This window comes from Primulina eburnea, chromosome 6 (assembly GCF_022965805.1).
Source record: "Primulina eburnea isolate SZY01 chromosome 6, ASM2296580v1, whole genome shotgun sequence".
Lineage (NCBI taxonomy): Eukaryota > Viridiplantae > Streptophyta > Magnoliopsida > Lamiales > Gesneriaceae > Primulina > Primulina eburnea.
In genome coordinates this window covers 2413875-2433429 of record NC_133106.1, presented here as the reverse complement: position 1 = coordinate 2433429, position 19555 = coordinate 2413875, and the positions used below count along the sequence as shown (strand labels likewise).

The 19555-nt window shown below is 36.4% G+C and overlaps 1 pseudogene; it reads right to left on the bottom strand.

Moving 5' to 3' along the window:
* Positions 1 to 396: 396 nt before the first annotated feature.
* On the bottom strand, positions 397 to 2151 carry LOC140833683 (protein LOW PSII ACCUMULATION 1, chloroplastic-like; annotated as a pseudogene).
* Between the last annotated feature and the right edge of the window lie 17404 nt (positions 2152 to 19555).

Sequence of the window (19555 nt, the reverse complement as noted above, 5' to 3'; positions counted from 1 at the left end):
ACTATTATTTTTTATGTCAAAAATATTACTTTTCACTGTATATATTGATTGGATAGACCTGTAGATAAATATTTATGTTACCGTTTCTATATATCTATTTGACTTTTCAACTTAATGCAAGGAGCTTATATTTTTAGCTTCTTACCTCTGTAATATAATTAACCCATAAATTTCATCGTTTTGAAAAGTATATCTTTAGATAATTGATATTATGTAATGTCACGCAAAATTTTGCAGAGAGGATTCACATTTTAGTTTAAAACAATGTAAACAAGAGACAAAAACATACGCAGACACTCATCAAAGGAGTTTCTATTTACATAAATTAAGAATTAAGATCACATGAACAAGAAAAACGCCTTGACTCAAACATATTAAATAGTTTCCTCAAATTTCTTGCCATTCAGGCATCCCCTAATCACATAGTCATGTAATCTTGTATCAAGATGGCAACATTAACAGCAAAAAATGAAATTACATGACTGTGAAATAATCATTTTTTCTTTTTAAAGTTAAAATTAACAGATGAATGATCTAACCAGTTCAGATTTTCGAACGCGTCTATCTAGAGAAAGAACTATGCAAACATCTTCACCAGGAGTTGTACCTTCAGATTTCTGTTGATCCCTGATCCACTTGATAATCAGAAAATCAGAGCCAAACTTATCCTGGTGACGAATTATGATTCTCTGTATATGCACATTCATGTATAGGACATAAAGAAAACGAATTTAAGGTTAATGTCGTCTATCAACCTCTCCCATTCAACCGGCGATACCACTTTTGCCTTGAACCGAATCTCAGCTTTGAGTTTTGATTTTGCTACTACGGATTTGATTCCCTTATAATATTCTTCCTGTCACAGAACCAGCAGATTGTATCAACAATCTGAGAGTGATTATTGTGAAATATATGAAAAGCCGAGCAACTTGTATGTTTTGTTCTGCAAGATATGCTCAAGTAATAGCAAGCATATGCAACAGAAATGCATACATGTTTCATTAATCAAGTATAAATTTATGAACTTCTACCCATGGCTCGCAAAAATTATACACTGAAAATTTCTCTCACCTTACCCCAATACATGGAAGAGATGCAGTCGCCTTAGGAGAAAGACCAAAGCCTTTCTTTGCAATTTTTGGTTCTTTCCCTTCACCCCATATCACAGGAACAAGAAAAACGTCTTGACTCAGAAGCTCAGTTCGAAACCTTTCCGCCTTCTTCAATGCCAAAGTAACAGTCTCTTTACTCCCAGCCAAAATAACCTACAGCCCATATATATCATGAAGAGATCAGAAAGGGAAAAATCAAGAAACGCTATTCTTAGGAATTATAGAAAGTAACTAAACGGTGGTTATGAACCATAGTGTTGTCTTAAAATGAAAAAAAATATTTGATGATGACCTGCAAGAGAGGAGTGTGCATATAAAGGGTAAGAGAAGAAGTATCACTAACATGTCTTGTTGTCTCTCGTAGCTGCACACGGTTCCACGATCCTGTTTGTTGAAAGGCACAGCGGCAGCCTGGATAGAGTTTCATCTCTTGTAATTTTTGCGATCTGTTCCTCCTCTTTCTTGTTGTCCCAGAAAAATAAAGCCACAAGAACAACAATACATGCACCATACTGAGATGAGAACTTAGTTGACAACTCTGTAACAAGTCTTCTTTCATTTGTTAAAATAACTAACTAAATCTCATTACATTCACTAAAGTTCTCGAAAAATAACATTCCTTACCGCCAATATTTATTGCCGCATTTCCCGAGGTTTCCCAGAGGTCAGGAGCACCATAATTACCTTGAATTGCACGGAATAGCCTAGATATTTTTGAAAAACAATGAAATTCCAGCACCTGACGTAAATGCCACAGAGAAAAATCTGTGAACCCCACGAAATGGTGCTTGGACCTCACTTATTAGTTTAAGATCCCTCCGGAAGCCATAGCCTATATCTTCTCCACCTAGTCTAGCCTGTGAACAAAATTTAGACAACAAGATAAAATTAAGGGATACCAGATGCAATATGGATTGGTCGAAAAGGGAAGGAAATTGACTGTCATATTTCGGAAGCAAACCTTTTCTTTCAATTCCTTGTATTCAGGCAATGCTCGAAATGATGCCAAATCAGGATCCTCAAGAATGGTCCCAAACATTACGTTGCATTCGCTCAATGCAGTTCACAAACAAAGCAGCTTTCTTTCCTTCCCCCCTTACTCAAACAGTAATCAGGAACACGAGGTTTAGCAGATGCATATCACTTGTAGATAGTAACTTGTTGACTTCTTATAAATAAAGGAATTATTGCATACAAGAACAGAGTTCCAAGGATATAATAGGAGACTGCACTTCGTTAAATAATGTAGTATTCTCAGTCTTTATGGAAAAACGGGGTGTCCTCAGACAATCTTGACTTATACATTTCGTGTACGTCCCCAATGCTTACAGTGCTTCAAATGCACAACTTCCCGGAGATTGCATGCAAGAGTGGAACAAATTCTCGAATTACCAGTAAGCATGGCAGCAGGCTTTATTGTACAGGGCAGCTTGAGCTTCCTCGGGGTTGAGAGCAGTATCAAACTGTGTGAGAGCATACAGAAACCCAGGAATCCAAGAAAATCAACAAGAGAATACATTAAAGTACTGATACTAAAGATATTATTTTCACTAAAAATAGCTACATCTACTTTCACGAGAAAGCATAAACACTGTAGACAAAGCAACTATCTTGTACACAACATGTAGAATAATTTGCTGCACAAATGCATTAGAACTAAATTTATCATCTTTTTTCGTCTTAATTGTTGTTGGATTTCAAATTACCCGTCCTTCGGCGAAAAGAGAAAGACCCAAGTCGACACTAGATTCAGCTGTGGGCACACTTGATTCCTCTGAAGTAGGAGGAGGAGTAGGAGAGTGAGAGCAATGGGTCAGTGTGCCGGGAGAGGTTCTCGTATGCTTTGATGTGGTCCAAATGGAAGCGGACAGTGGTGTTTTTCGGCTGAGAGACCATGCTCTAGATATTACCAGAGCCGTAGCCGCGTTGAATGAAAAATAGGTCCTGTTGTTGTGGCAATAATAAATATAAAATTTTATTTGAAAAATAACAAATATATTAATAAATATATAAATATTTCAAAATTAATATATTACATAAATAAATATTTAAAATAACTACATAAATATTACTCGTCTAGCTTTTTAGAGGCGAAAATATTTATCAAATCTGTGTAATCCAATTGTCAGACCATTTCTTTTTCAATCGACAACATATTTAGCTCATTAGTCTATCTTGCGACATTGTTGATCGAAGATAATTCTTATAGAAATTACACTTTTAGTCTCTATAATTGTAGAAATTACAAAATCAAATAATTTTTTGAGTCGAAATAACAAACTATAAAATCGATAGACAAAGAAATCTCAAAAAACAATGAATTTCATCTTTCAAAGGTCCACACATTCAAGCTCTATTCACAATTTATTTTATTTCCTTAGACTATTGAGCGACGATTTCGGTTGGGAATAAATCTAGCAAGCGGACTAGGTCAAGTTATAATAAATAGATGATGAGTCCAAGTATCGATCCCACAGAGACTAATATTTAATTACTAGAATTTATATCACTTAACTTAAGCTAGACGAAATAAATAAAAAGATGATATGTGGATTATTAATCTAAGCTTTAAATAAAATAATTGCAATTAAAAACGACGGATTCAGATATCAAGGAGGGATTCAAATTCAAATAAATAACTAAGACACACCACGGTACCAAACTCTACTATGTTGACACATGTTAAAATTCAATTAATTATTTAATTCTTGACAATTACGGTGAAATCCCCAAATTTATTTATTAAACGATTCCTCGAGTTAATAAACCTATTTAAGTCTAACAGTCCAATTATTTCTAATTGAATTTAATTAGATTTAAATGCATTAAATCTTTGTGAAATTTCAGTTTTCACCTAAAACCGCACACTGAAACCGAATACTATTTCTAGTCAGTTTAACCATGTGTTGATGACGTCTTTGTTGCTATATTTAATCAATCATCTTCCGATTCGTGATTAATCAACATACATGTAAATAGTTGATCAGGCTATTAACAAGAAATATTAAACCAACGTCAATCAATAATTAAAATCAAGAAAAATAATATAATGAAAATAAAACAAATATCAAATAAAATATTGTTTGGCCCTATCGTGGTCTTAGTCTAAAGAAAATTATTCCATGAATTCAAAAGAAAAGTGAGAACACATATTTAAGTTCATAGAAGAAAACAAAATAAAGAATGAGTGGAAGGAATTCTCAGTGATTTGTAGTGTGTGTGAGGAATTCCTCCATGTTTCTTCTATCTTCTTCCTCCCTGTAGCCTTCTGTTCTACGCTTCCTTCCTCTTTTCCCCTTCTCTGGTGTTCAATTCCGTTCCCTCTCCTTTCTTCTCTGTCCTTCTCTGTCTCTCTCTTCCGCACGCTTCTCTCCTCTCTCTTCCACGCTAATTTTTTTCTCTTTTGTTGCGCCTCCCTTTTGCACGTCTCAGCCTCTTCTCCTTGTAAATAAGATTGTAGATTTTATTTTCAAATATGAGACTCCATCTTTATCAAAACTTCAATAATATCAAGATAATAAATATAAGAATATTTTATTTCTTTTCCTTTGGTATTTTCTTTCTTTGAAGTCTTGTAGATTTATTTTATTTCCAAATTTAATCATTTTTCCTATTTTATTTAAATCTACAATTATTAATTCAATTAAGCATATGATTAGGGATAAAAAGTCTAGATAAGGACAAATATTATCAAATCAAATCCTTAAAATCTTTGTAACATTCGGCCTTATCAATCCCCCCACACTTAAGCCTTTGTTCGTCCTCGAACAAATCAGAGAATAAAAATATAAACGAGGAATATTCAATGATTCACCACAAAATTGACACAATCAACACTTTTCAATCAACCAAATTCCGTCACACTCAATCAAAAGATCACACTTCGAAAATCATAAAATTCACTTTCATTGCAACTTTAAAACTCAAGCATTCATTAGAAAGATCAAGATAATGAGACGTGTGTAGTGTGGAAGTCAAAACTCATATTCCTCAAAGATGTTTTAGTTCAAGGAGTGCTCATATTTTTCTGAATTTTTTTTTTTTTTTAAAGAAACTCTCCATAAGCTTGTCTTTCATACCTTTCTCCACTAAATGTTGGAGGAATATGACCCGGTCAATAGGTCTTTTCAAGCTTATAATGTTAGGCCACGGCTCACGGCTACAATAAAGGTAGGGATATTCAAAATGAGAGAAAATAAACAATTATTCCTTCAGCGCATTCCTTCATCTCTTACCTTCCTCCTTATTGAGTTTCATCATCCTCCATCAATTTTTTTTCCATCTTCCTTCAACTTTCATTCATCTTTCCCTACTATTTTTCTCTTTTCTTTCGGTCTTTTTTTTTTTTCCAATCCTTAATAACATTCTCTTTTAGGTTTTTCAATCACCACATCAATATTCCTCCTTCCTCTCTTTTTTATTATGTATATATATTTTTTTCATCAATCCCCTTCTCATTCTTCATGATTTTTTTTAACTCCTCCAATTTTTCTTATCAATTATCAACACATGGGAGTTATTGAAAATTTAAAGCGCTAAAGGGGTTTATTTCTCTCAAAATTTGGTAGAGGAATAGTGTATGAGCTAAAATTAGGTAGTTGATGTGGGATTTCGAAGGAATACGAATGTGGGCTAATTGTATGTCTTTGAAACACTCCATTCGATTTATTAGACTCAAAATGGAATACTAGGGATATAAATGATGCATTGGGTAGGCTCAAAAGGCTCAAACGGTCCAAAGATCGCCTAAATCATCCCTAAGTCATTCTCCTCCGTATTTTCGCCTCGAAGGATAATCAGACAAGTTCTAGATTGTTTCTTTTCTTTTCTTTTTTTTTTTTTTTGATTTTTTTATGAGCACTCCTCTTGTCAATTCACAATTAATTCATATAAGTATGACTTAAAGTGCATAGATTATGTCTCAAAATATGATACAAAACTAGTTTATGCTCAAATCCTTCGGCTACAACTACAGCTCATCTCAATCAATTCTATGTGTGATTCAATCTCTTGAGTGATCAAAAATCTAGAAAATCAATTAGTGTGTCTTGTAATCACAAGTGCAGTTTCTCAAAAAATAACCAGATAAAAATTTCATGCTCGAGGATTAAACATTTAAGCACATGCTAAGTGTGGTGTCGTGAAACAAAACACAAATTCCCCCCACACTTTAGATTTACACTGTCCTCAGTGTCATGTTATTCAGAAAGAATATAAAACTTGCATGCAGAATAGTAAGAGAACACTTCCCTGAAAGTGTTGTTTAAATTCCATGAAGTGCTACATAGGGATGGTAGAATTCCTCAGTGCTGGAAATCTTTTATTTCAACAGCTTAGCTTTTCCAGAGTCTAAGTCATCTTACTTCATTCCAATATTCCCTACACACACCAAAATCACAGAGGATTAACCTAATAGAATGAAAAAATAAAAAAAATAAAAAAAAACAAAATGGGACGAAATAAAATAAATCATTGGGTTGCCTCCCAACAAGCGCTAAATTGATTGTCTATAGCTAGACAATGGAGAAGCAGCCTTCAAATAGCGGCTTCCGTCCATAGTAAGTATCATACGATATTACATATGGGTCTTGATTATGTGTGCCCTCAAGCTTGGCATGATATTGTCATTGTAAGCTCGTCGCTCCAAGAACACTCGGCAAAAATTGATTTTTAGGGGAAGAACAATCCAATCCATGATAAAGCTCGTAAATGATGTAATATTCTTGAGTTTGCGTTGATGGAAATAAAGAATCTGCTGGTGGAATATATGGTAAGACCATATATGTGTTAGAGTAGGTGCACGTCGAGCCAAGTGTTGGCCGACTGTTCACAATGAAACTCTTTGTATAAACGATCTTTATTTTAATAATATTTCAATTTATTAATTTGGCGCATCTTTATTTTTATACCCATGCTAGTTGCATAGATAAAGTCCTTGAATATACAAATAGTAGAAAGAATATGAGATGCTCATATGATGAGTATCATGAAACTCATATTTGGAATACTGTATATTCTAAACCGTTCCTAGTCGATTCAGCCGCCACTAAGAAGGATAAAGGCCGCTCGAGTTAGAGACTAGTATCTGCGATGTGAGTACCATGTTTCATTGGTAGGGGACATTGTGATGTCCGAGCATGCAGATAGGTGCTCCTGGTAGAGTGCACTGAACAACCCTCTATAAAGGACTTTCCAAGTGGTTCTCACTTATCGAGTGGAAAAGTCCTAGTTTATGGTTGTACACCATTAGTCCTTATGACCCGGGACAACATTGAGACTCTATATGCTAGCGTTTCACTTTGACTTGTTTACCGACTCTTATGGGGTCATCAGGTGGCAAGATTGGGTGTTACGGCGAAACATATAGGAGTCGATGCATTGTAGCCGGGGATTCACCGCTTACCTACGGGTATGGATATCCTATGTGTTTTGCATGTATGTGTGGGTTGAAATCTCTGATCAGAGTATGGTGGTAATTATGAAAGGGATTTCATAGATTACACCATCGATGCAACCACAACATGACACATAGTATCGATTCATTGACAACTCTCGATAAACCAATAGTTGTCGAATCGGTCGGGATATATGAGTTGAAGGGACCGTACTGTACGCTAACCATAATTGAATGGTTCTTGCAGGCACTATCATGTGATACCTAGGGAATCACGTAAGCGATGCTGCTAGGCGTTTAACGTGATTGGTTGGGTACTATCAGACTTGAGTTCTGACGTTCTTACTATCAAAGAGTTGATAAGTAAGAATGGAGCAATTGGGGTATGCTCGTATAAGGACATGTTTAGTCCGAATCACATTGAGATGTGAACCCACGGCTAGTTGTATCAATGAACCATTGAGGGCCACACAAGTACTTGCTTAGTAAATCCCGAAGAGAAGTAAAATAGTTCAATGTGTTGAACGGCTTATAAATGTGTTTATAAGCGTAAAGAAAATTAGAAGTATGACTTCTATGAGAGAAATATAAATTTTAATTTATGGAAGTGTTCCTAAGATTAAAATTTGGCCAAGTAAATAATGTAGTTGAAAATTGTGATTTTCATAAACATTATTGTGGACTAAATTAAATTAATTCAAGTGTTGAATTAATTAAACACTAGTGGACCTAGTAGAGTCTAAATAATTAAATTAATTCAAGTGTTGAATTAATTAAATAATATTGAGTCTTGTAGAGCTCAATTTAAATAATTATTTAACTAGTGGGACTTGAGTAAAATCAAGTAATATTTAATTAATCTCAAATGTGTTTGAGATAATAAAATTTAGTCTATGGTTTTTTAATGTGTTAAAAACCATATAATATATGTGAGACATGCTAGGGTTTGCATGCTTGGGAGGTGAAAGGTTGTTGATTACTTTTTATTAAAAAATTCCAAAAGCATGCAACTTTTGAGAGACAACTTTACACAACAACCTAGGCTAGTCTCCCACACTCAACTCTCACTTCACTTGGCCGAAATTTTTGAGTGTTTTCTCTCTCATTTTTCAAGTTTTTGTTCTTCATTTTGGAGAGCAAAAATCATTCTCTTTGAAAAATCCTCAAGTTTTTCTAGTGCAAAACTTGAGGGGATTTACCTTGTTAAGTGGTGGGCTTGATTTTTGGAGGAAGGAAGCTTGTAGACTTATCTTGCCAAGAAGACCTTAGTTGCTAGCAACTAAGTTGGAGCCATCATCAACTTCTTGAAGTTGATAGGTAAAAATTCTAAAACATCCTATATATGTTTTGTTTTGTAAATATTGCATGAAAAACCAAGGTGGCCGAAATTTCTATGTTATTTTTCGAAATTTATGCTTCCGTTGCGTTTCCGGCCACCGTAACCGGTCCGCTTTCAAGTGGTATCCGAGCTAAGGTTACGGTTTTTGTGCTATATTTACGTAATATTGTATTGAGATCGATTTCTAACCGCTTGAGAATTTTTTGTGCAAGATTTGCAAAGGGCCGAAAATTTTATTTCAAAAACCAAAAAAAAAAATAAATTTTCGGGCAGCATATTGCTGCCCGAGGGCTGCCCGGAATTTTCGGGCAGCAAAGGGCAGCCCGAGGGGGCTGCCCGAAAATGCAGTTTTTAAAATAAAAATTTTTTTTTTTTTGTTGCCGGAATCCGGCGACGGAGCTTCGGCGACGGCGATGACGGCTAGGGTTTCCAAAAGTGTTTTGGACAATCTTAGTGTCATGGGCCTTGAGTTGTTGGGCCATTAGATGGTCAACATAATTTTGTGAAATTTAAATGGGCCAAACTATTTTTGGTGAAAAATGAGTTTTGGGCCCTTAAGTTTAAATTTACAATTGTTGCACATATTTTCTCATAAAATAAATAATTGAAGTAGGACTTTAATTATTTATAGTAAATTGTGATTTACAAGAAATTCGATTATAAATAAATTAATTTGAAAGTAGACAAAGGTGTTTGTATACTTTGTTGATTTAATTTATAATTGTGGCGGTTAGTGATTGGATCAAGATATATAATATTGGATCAATTAATTATAGTGATAATTAATTGATGGTGTATGATATGTGATATTATGCATGAAGGATGATCAAAAGCCCAAGCCCAATTTGCTAGGTGTATGCTAGGATATTTGTGTTGTATGATTGTAATAATTATCAATTTATAAAGTGGGCTTGGTTTATGGCCCGTTCCCACCCCCATGAGATGTATCTCTATGTGCCATGGATATTTAAATGTAAATATTAGAATAGTGGAAGATCAAGATTGGAAGATGGTGGCCTTGGTGATTATGAAGATCGAAGACATGTAATATTGGATGCTAATGTAATAATTTAGTTGCATTGCATCCCTGCATTTACCCTAGGATTGGACCTAGGCCCGTGTTTGGCTCACACGGGCCATTAGTTTTGGGGCAATTGATCATCCTTGCACTGTTTTCTATTTATAATATATGCATGATATGTTATAAATAATGAGTATGTGCGTTATTATTATTATAATAACAAAGTTGCATGAATCCGGCAAACATACGATCAAACATGACGAGCTTTTAAAATAAAATTAATGATGAGACCTTTCAAAATTAAAAACCCTCATTTTGAATAAGATTCAAAATTAATATCAAGTCCGAAAAGGGGAATTATAAATTTGTTTATAATTTCCTTGTCTTCCATCGACAATGGATGCATGATGAACGCTACCCGTACTCGGGGCTTGGCTCATATTATTGAGGGGGCCCTGGGTGCCGGAAAGCTGTGACATCCATTGACATGGTGATGTGAACTACGTGGAACTCCCATGATTTCGGCTCATATTATTGAGGGAACTCATGGCGACCGTCTATTAAGGTTCAATATCGATGGGTTAGGCTTGACACGTAAAGATGAACGACGTCATATTATTGGGTCCTAATCAAACGTGAGACAAAAGTATACGTAGAGGGTTGCATGGCGATGCAATTGGAAACTACCTTTTAGGAGTTGTGATGGCCGATATTATTCGGGATCACAATTCGCTAATTGGACCTTACGTACCTACTGAGGAAAGTGTTTCCCGTTTTCACTAGAGGGTAGTGAAAATGTCAAAAACAGTGGGAGCGATAATTTATAAAGTAAAAGTCCAAACTTTATATCTTATTAAATATTTTAAAATAGTCATTAACAGTTATCTGTTTTACTTTTCAGTACAAATCTGTGACAATGTCATCAATTCGCAACCCGTTTTCCGTTATTCTCGAAAAACACGTTCTAACCGGACCAAACTATATCACTTGGCTAAGAAATTTAAAGATCGTCCTAAACTCGGAGAGAATCGCATACACACTGACTGAGTCGCCCCCTGATGAGGCTCCGACTGACTGCAGTCCCGAGGAACTGCAGACCTACAAGGATTGGTGCGACCATGACTTGAAGGCCAAGTGTTACATGCAAGCTTCGATGAACGATGAGCTGCAAAGGCGATTCGAGGATGCAAAGAATGCTGCTGACATTCATTTGCACCTCAAGGAGCTCTTCGGTGAGCAGACTCGGCCTTTGAGGCATGCCACAGTAAAGGAGCTCATCACTTTACGCATGCGAGATGGGACTTCGGCCCATGAGCATGGCCTAAAGTTGATTGGGCTCATGGACAAGCTCGTGGGCATGGATTTGATCTTGCCATCAGAGTTGACCACGGATGTGCTACTGTTGTCACTGCCTAGCTCTTTCGATCCTTTTGTCGTGAACTTCAATATGAACAAGCTCGAGCCCAGCCTTGAAGAGTTGGTGAACATGCTTGTAACCTTTGAGTCCACCATCAAGAAGGAGAAGTCGGTTCTTTATGTGGGCTCTTCATCTGGCACGAAGACCGGTCCACATGGGAAGGGAAAGAAGCGTTCTTTCCAGCGCCCCAAGAAGAGCGAGCCCTTGAAGAGGCAGACTCCGAGTCCCGTAGTGGCAGCCGCGCCAGCCAAGGCTGAGAAGACTGTTGACATCTGTCACTACTGCAAGAAGCCTGGACATTGGAGGCGTAACTGCAGGGAATATCTTGCGCAGAAGGGTTCTGGCAAAGGTATGTTCTACATTGAAGTGAATATCTCCATTAACTCTACTTCTTGGGTATTGGATACCGGCTGTGGCTCACATCTCTGTAATGATTTGCAGGTGATGGGAAGAAGTAGGAAGCTCAGGGAAGGTGAGACCTTCTTGAGGTTGGGCAATGGAGCAAGGGTTGCTGCCAAGGCTGTGGGAGATGTTTATTTATGTTTGAACAATGATTTTACTTTGGTTTTAAGAGATGTTTTATTTGTACCAGACTTGATCAAAAACATTATTTCCATTCCTATGCTTGATATCGATGGATTTTCTTGTTTATTTGGCAAAGGTGTTTGCAATATTTACAAGAATGAATGTTTAGTTGGTACCGGTGAACTTGAAAACAATCTCTACACCTTAAAATTAAAAGATATTCCACTTAACAATGTCCAAACGATAACAACAACAAATAAGCGCAAACAAGATACTCTTAATTCGGCACAATTATGGCATGCTCGATTAGGTCATATATCCTTAAGAAGGATGAACAAGTTAGTGGGAGTTGGCATGTTTGATATGTCCGATATTAATGCTCTCACGACTTGTGAATCCTGTCTGAAAGGAAAGATGACCAAAATTCCCTTTAAGGGCCATGCGGAGCGAGCCAAAGGGTTATTGGATTTGATCCATACCGATGTGTGCGGTCCGCTTAGCATCACCACTAAGCATGGACATGCCTACTTCATCACCTTTACCGATGACCATTCGAGGTATGGGTATGTGTATTTGATGAAATACAAGTCTGAAGCCTTTGAAAGGTTCAAAGAATTCAGAAGTGAAGTAGAGAAGCAATTGGGACGAAGCATCAAGACACTTCGATCGGATCGAGGTGGTGAATACTTGAGTGCCGAGTTCCAAGAGTATCTTAGAGAGAATGGGATTCTCTCGCAGTGGACTCCGCCCGCTACACCACAGTTGAATGGTGTTTCGGAGCGTCGTAACCGGACTTTGATGGACATGGTTCGGTCTATGATGGGGTTCACGGAGTTGCCGCCATCCTTTTGGAGATATGCGCTTGAAACAGCGGCACTGTTGTTGAACAATGTCCATACAAAGGCAGTTGACAAGACACCATATGAGATATGGATGGGTAAGCCTCCCAAATATTCTTATCTTAGAATATGGGGGTGTCCTGCTTATGTGAAGCAGACAGTGGGAGATAAATTGGATATTCGATCTATTTTATGCTACTTTGTGGGATATCCAAGGAATTCCATTGGATATTATTTCTATCATCCTCAAGAAACAAAGGTGTTTGTTTCTAGGAACGCAACCTTTTTGGAAAAGGAATTTCTATTGGATAGAAAAGGCGAGATGATAGAACTCGAAGAGGTTCGAGAGACACCCACAGTTGTAGAACCCACACCCGAGAAGCCAAGTGAGGAGATACAAGCTCCTAGAAGAACCGAGAGAGTCTCGAGACCACCTGTGAGGTATGGTCTGCTTCTTGAAGAGGGCCATGATGAGCCTAATCTTGGATGTGATCCAAGGACCTTCAAGGAAGCGTTATCGGATGCCGATTCATCCAAATGGCTTGAAGCAATGGAATCTGAGATGAATTCCATGCATTCGAACCAAGTGTGGAATCTTGTGGATCCACCTGAGGGAACTGTTCCCATAGGGTGTAAATGGATTTACAAGAGGAAACTTGGGGCGGATGGGAAGGTATTGACCTTCAAAGTGCGATTGGTAGCGAAAGGGTATACTCAAAGACAAGGTGTTGACTATGAGGAAACCTTTTCTCCAGTTGCGATGTTCAAGTCCATTAGGATATTGCTAGCCATAGCTGCATGGTATGACTATGAGATATGGCAGATGGATGTAAAGACAGCCTTCCTTAATGGGGATATTAAGGAAGAAATTTACATGTCTCAACCTGAAGGGTTTACATCCATCGGAAGTGAGCATATGATATGCAAACTTCAAAGATCTATTTATGGTCTTAAGCAGGCATCGAGGAGCTGGAACCTCAGATTCGATAGTACAATCAAAGAGTTTGGTTTTACTAAGAATCCTGAGGAACCCTGTGTGTATAAGAAGGTCAGTGGGAGTGCTGTGACATTCCTTGTTCTTTATGTTGATGACATTCTACTCATTGGGAATGATGTAGGAATGTTGCAATCAACAAAGATATGGTTAGCAAGTAAGTTCTCAATGCAGGACTTGGGTGAAGCATCTTTTGTATTGGGAATACAGATCTATAGAGATAGATCAAGAAGATTGCTTGGTCTCACACAGTCCACATACATTGATACCATCGTGAAGCGGTTCTCGATGGATGAGTCCAAGAGAGGACATCTACCAATGTGTCATGGCGTGTCCCTATCCAAGTCTATGTCTCCCAAGACTGATGCAGAGATAGCGGCGATGACACGAATTCCGTATGCTTCGGCTATTGGTAGTATCATGTATGGGATGATATCTACACGTCCTGACGTGGCATTTGCACTAAGTGTAGTGAGTAGATATCAATCCAACCCTGGTCTTCCACACTGGAAAGCTGTGAAAGACATCCTCAAGTATTTGAGAAGGACCAATAAGTTGTTTTTGGTCTATGGGGGTGGAGAACTGAAATTGGAAGGCTATACCGACTCTAGCTTCCAAAGCGATGTTGATGACTCGAAGTCAACCTCCGGATTCATATTCATGCTCAATGGTGGTGCTGTCTCTTGGAAGAGTTCCAAGCAAGACAGTACTGCGGATTCCACCACTGAGGCAGAATACATTGCTGCATCGGGTGCAGCAAAGGAGGCTGTTTGGATTAGGAATTTCGTCCAAGAGTTGGGCGTCATTCCTAATGGAGTTGCTCCTATCCCGGTGATGTGCGACAACACGGGAGCCATAGCTCAGGCGAAGGAGCCAAGGTCTCATCAGAAGTCCAAACATGTATTGAGAAAGTACCACATCCTCAGAGAGATCGTGGAAAGAGGAGATGTCGTGATTGACAAAGTCGGCTCCGCAGATAATGTTGCTGATCCACTAACTAAGCCTTTACCAGGACCATCGTTCGAGAAGCATCGCGAGTCAATGGGTCTAAAGTATATAGGTAGTTGGCTCTAGTGCAAGTGGGAGATTGTTAGAGTAGGTGCACGTCGAGCCAAGTGTTGGCCGACTGTTCACAATGAAACTCTTTGTATAAACGATCTTTATTTTAATAATATTTCAATTTATTAATTTGGCGCATCTTTATCTTTATACCCATGCTAGTTGCATAGATAAAGTCCTTGAATATACAAATAGTAGAAAGAATATGAGATGCTCATATGATGAGTATCATGAAACTCATATTTGGAATACTGTATATTCTAAACCGTTCCTAGTCGATTCAGCCGCCACTAAGAAGGATAAAGGCCGCTCGAGTTAGAGACTAGTATCTGCGATGTGAGTACCATGTTTCATTGGTAGGGGACATTGTGATGTCCGAGCATGCAGATAGGTGCTCCTGGTAGAGTGCACTGAACAACCCTCTATAAAGGACTTTCCAAGTGGTTCTCACTTATCGAGTGGAAAAGTCCTAGTTTATGGTTGTACACCATTAGTCCTTATGACCCGGGACAACATTGAGACTCTATATGCTAGCGTTTCACTTTGACTTGTTTACCGACTCTTATGGGGTCATCAGGTGGCAAGGTTGGGTGTTACGGCGAAACATATAGGAGTCGATGCATTGTAGCCGGGGATTCACCGCTTACCTACGGGTATGGATATCCTATGTGTTTTGCATGTATGTGTGGGTTGAAATCTCTGATCAGAGTATGGTGGTAATTATGAAAGGGGTTTCATAGATTACACCATCGATGCAACCACAACATGACACATAGTATCGATTCATTGACAACTCTCGATAAACCAATAGTTGTCGAATCGGTCGGGATATATGAGTTGAAGGGACCGTACTGTACGCTAACCATAATTGAATGGTTCTTGCAGGCACTATCATGTGATACCTAGGGAATCACGTAAGCGATGCTGCTAGGCGTTTAACGTGATTGGTTGGGTACTATCAGACTTGAGTTCTGACGTTCTTACTATCAAAGAGTTGATAAGTAAGAATGGAGCAATTGGGGTATGCTCGTATAAGGACATGTTTAGTCCGAATCACATTGAGATGTGAACCCACGGCTAGTTGTATCAATGAACCATTGAGGGCCACACAAGTACTTGCTTAGTAAATCCCGAAGAGAAGTAAAATAGTTCAATGTGTTGAACAGCTTATAAATGTGTTTATAAGCGTAAAGAAAATTAGAAGTATGACTTCTATGAGAGAAATATAAATTTTAATTTATGGAAGTGTTCCTAAGATTAAAATTTGGCCAAGTAAATAATGTAGTTGAAAATTGTGATTTTCATAAACATTATTGTGGACTAAATTAAATTAATTCAAGTGTTGAATTAATTAAACACTAGTGGACCTAGTAGAGTCTAAATAATTAAATTAATTCAAGTGTTGAATTAATTAAATAATATTGAGTCTTGTAGAGCTCAATTTAAATAATTATTTAACTAGTGGGACTTGAGTAAAATCAAGTAATATTTAATTAATCTCAAATGTGTTTGAGATAATAAAATTTAGTCTATGGTTTTTTAATGTGTTAAAAACCATATAATATATGTGAGACATGCTAGGGTTTGCATGCTTGGGAGGTGAAAGGTTGTTGATTACTTTTTATTAAAAAATTCCAAAAGCATGCAACTTTTGAGAGACAACTTTACACAACAACCTAGGCTAGTCTCCCACACTCAACTCTCACTTCACTTGGCCGAAATTTTTGAGTGTTTTCTCTCTCATTTTTCAAGTTTTTGTTCTTCATTTTGGAGAGCAAAAATCATTCTCTTTGAAAAATCCTCAAGTTTTTCTAGTGCAAAACTTGAGGGGATTTACCTTGTTAAGTGGTGGGCTTGATTTTTAGAGGAAGGAAGCTTGTAGACTTATCTTGCCAAGAAGAGCTTAGTTGCTAGCAACTAAGTTGGAGCCATCATCAACTTCTTGAAGTTGATAGGTAAAAATTCTAAAACATCCTATATATGTTTTGTTTTGTAAATATTGCATGAAAAACCAAGGTGGCCGAAATTTCTATGTTATTTTTCGAAATTTATGCTTCCGTTGCGTTTCCGGCCACCGTAACCGGTCCGCTTTCAATATGAGTTCAAATCCTTCGACTTGTGTTCTTCTACATCCTTCAACTTCAATTCTGCCTCATCTTTGCATAGGAATTCCTCCCACTTCACTTCTGCCTCATCTTTGTGTATGGATTCCTCGAAGAATTCTTCTTCCTCCAGCTTCGCTTCTGCCTCATCTTTGCATAGGGGTTGCTCATAGAATTCTTTTTCCTGATTGGTCATTAATTGATCAACAAAAATCGCTTCGTCCTCTTGGTTGATTTCGGACACTGGTTGCATTAGAAGCTCAATCTGTTCATCGATGAAACACAAAGAGTTGACCATCTTCTTCCACTGGGCTATGATTTCATCTAAATGTGCACTACGCTCTTCTTGTTGCTCAAATGGTTGGTTTACAAAATCGGGGCAAAATTGTGGAGGATATTGGTGACTCCAACCCTGCAGTGAAGGATCACAATGCCAGTGGTAGTCGAAATCTGCCATATCATTTAACAAGTGCATCGCACTGTTGTATTCCCTATTAAATAAGTGACTACCAGTTGCCAAAGTCCCATAATTTATACAACTTCTTGTTGCCTCGTCCAAACCAAAATAGAAAATTTGAATAAGAGTGTAGTTTGAAAAATCATGAAACCGAAAATTGTTTGCCAGATCATTGAATTTCCCCCAAGCAGAATAGAATGGTTTCGAGTATTTTTGGGCAAAATTCGTGAACACTCTTCGATGATCCATCTTGAAGTACCTCGCAATAAAACAAATAAATTAGAAAAAAAAAAGTTGATGTTTTTTTTTTTTGGGAAAAAAAATGTCTAGTCTCAATAAAGCAATTTATTCCAATATTCAATAAATTAGTCCCCAGCAACGGCGCCAAAAACTTGACCGACGATTTCGGTTGGGAATAAATCTAGCAAGCGGACTAGGTCAAGTTATAATAAATGGATGATGAGTCCAAGTATCGATCCCACAGAGACTAATATTTAATTACTAGAATTTATATCACTTAACTTAAGCTAGACGAAATAAATAAAAAGATGATATGTGGATTATTAATCTAAGCTTTAAATAAAATAATTGCAATTAAAAACGACGGATTCAGATATCAAGGAGGGATTCAAATTCAAATAAATAACTAAGACACACCACGGTACCAAACTCTACTATGTTGACACATGTTAAAATTCAATTAATTATTTAATTCTTGACAATTACGGTGAAATCCCCAAATTTATTTATTAAACGATTCCTCGAGTTAATAAACCTATTTAAGTCTAACAGTCCAATTATTTCTAATTGAATTTAATTAGATTTAAATGCATTAAATCTTTGTGAAATTTCAGTTTTCACCTAAAACCGCACACTGAAACCGAATACTATTTCTAGTCAGTTTAACCATGTGTTGATGACGTCTTTGTTGCTATATTTAATCAATCATCTTCCGATTCGTGATTAATCAACATACATGTAAATAGTTGATCAGGCTATTAACAAGAAATATTAAACCAACGTCAATCAATAATTAAAATCAAGAAAAATAATATAATGAAAATAAAACAAATATCAAATAAAATATTGTTTGGCCCTATCGTGGTCTTAGTCTAAAGAAAATTATTCCATGAATTCAAAAGAAAAGTGAGAACACATATTTAAGTTCATAGAAAAAAACAAAATAAAGAATGAGTGGAAGGAATTCTCAGTGATTTGTAGTGTGTGTGAGGAATTCCTCCATGTTTCTTCTATCTTCTTCCTCCCTGTAGCCTTCTGTTCTACGCTTCCTTCCTCTTTTCCCCTTCTCTGGTGTTCAATTCCGTTCCCTCTCCTTTCTTCTCTGTCCTTCTCTGTCTCTCTCTTCCGCACGCTTCTCTCCTCTCTCTTCCACGCTGATTTTTTTCTCTTTTGTTGCGCCTCCCTTTTGCACGTCTCAGCCTCTTCTCCTTGTAAATAAGATTGTAGATTTTATTTTCAAATATGAGACTCCATCTTTATCAAAACTTCAATAATATCAAGATAATAAATATAAGAATATTTTATTTCTTTTCCTTTGGTATTTTCTTTCTTTGAAGTCTTGTAGATTTATTTTATTTCCAAATTTAATCATTTTTCCTATTTTATTTAAATCTACAATTATTAATTCAATTAAGCATATGATTAGGGATAAAAAGTCTAGATAAGGACAAATATTATCAAATCAAATCCTTAAAATCTTTGTAACATTCGGCCTTATCAACTATCCACTTATTAATTATACAAGTCGCACATAAAATTCATAATTCAATTATAATTCATTAGATAATTTAAATCATGCAATGTGTGTTTTAGTTATATATTTAATTAACACAAACTCTAAACACATTACAGTGATCATATCACAAGTAAATTTCATTTTCAGTTAGGATCATTTGATAGATTAATCTACAAATATAAATATGTATCTATAAAGAAGATTTGAAATGAAAATAAAACATAATTAATATATATATATATATATATATATATATATATATATATATATATATATATATATATATATATATGTTATTTGTTCTCTAACTCACTACAAATCTCTTAAGCCTGGAGGTAAGTAATTTTCTTCATTAATTATGTTTTATTTTAATTTATGTTATTTGTTCTCTAACTCACTACAAATCTCTTAAGCCTGGAGGTAAGTAATTTTCTTCATTAATTATGTTTTATTTTCATTTCAAATCTTCTTTATAGATATATATATATATATATACATATATATATATATATATATATATATATATACATTTGGACCATT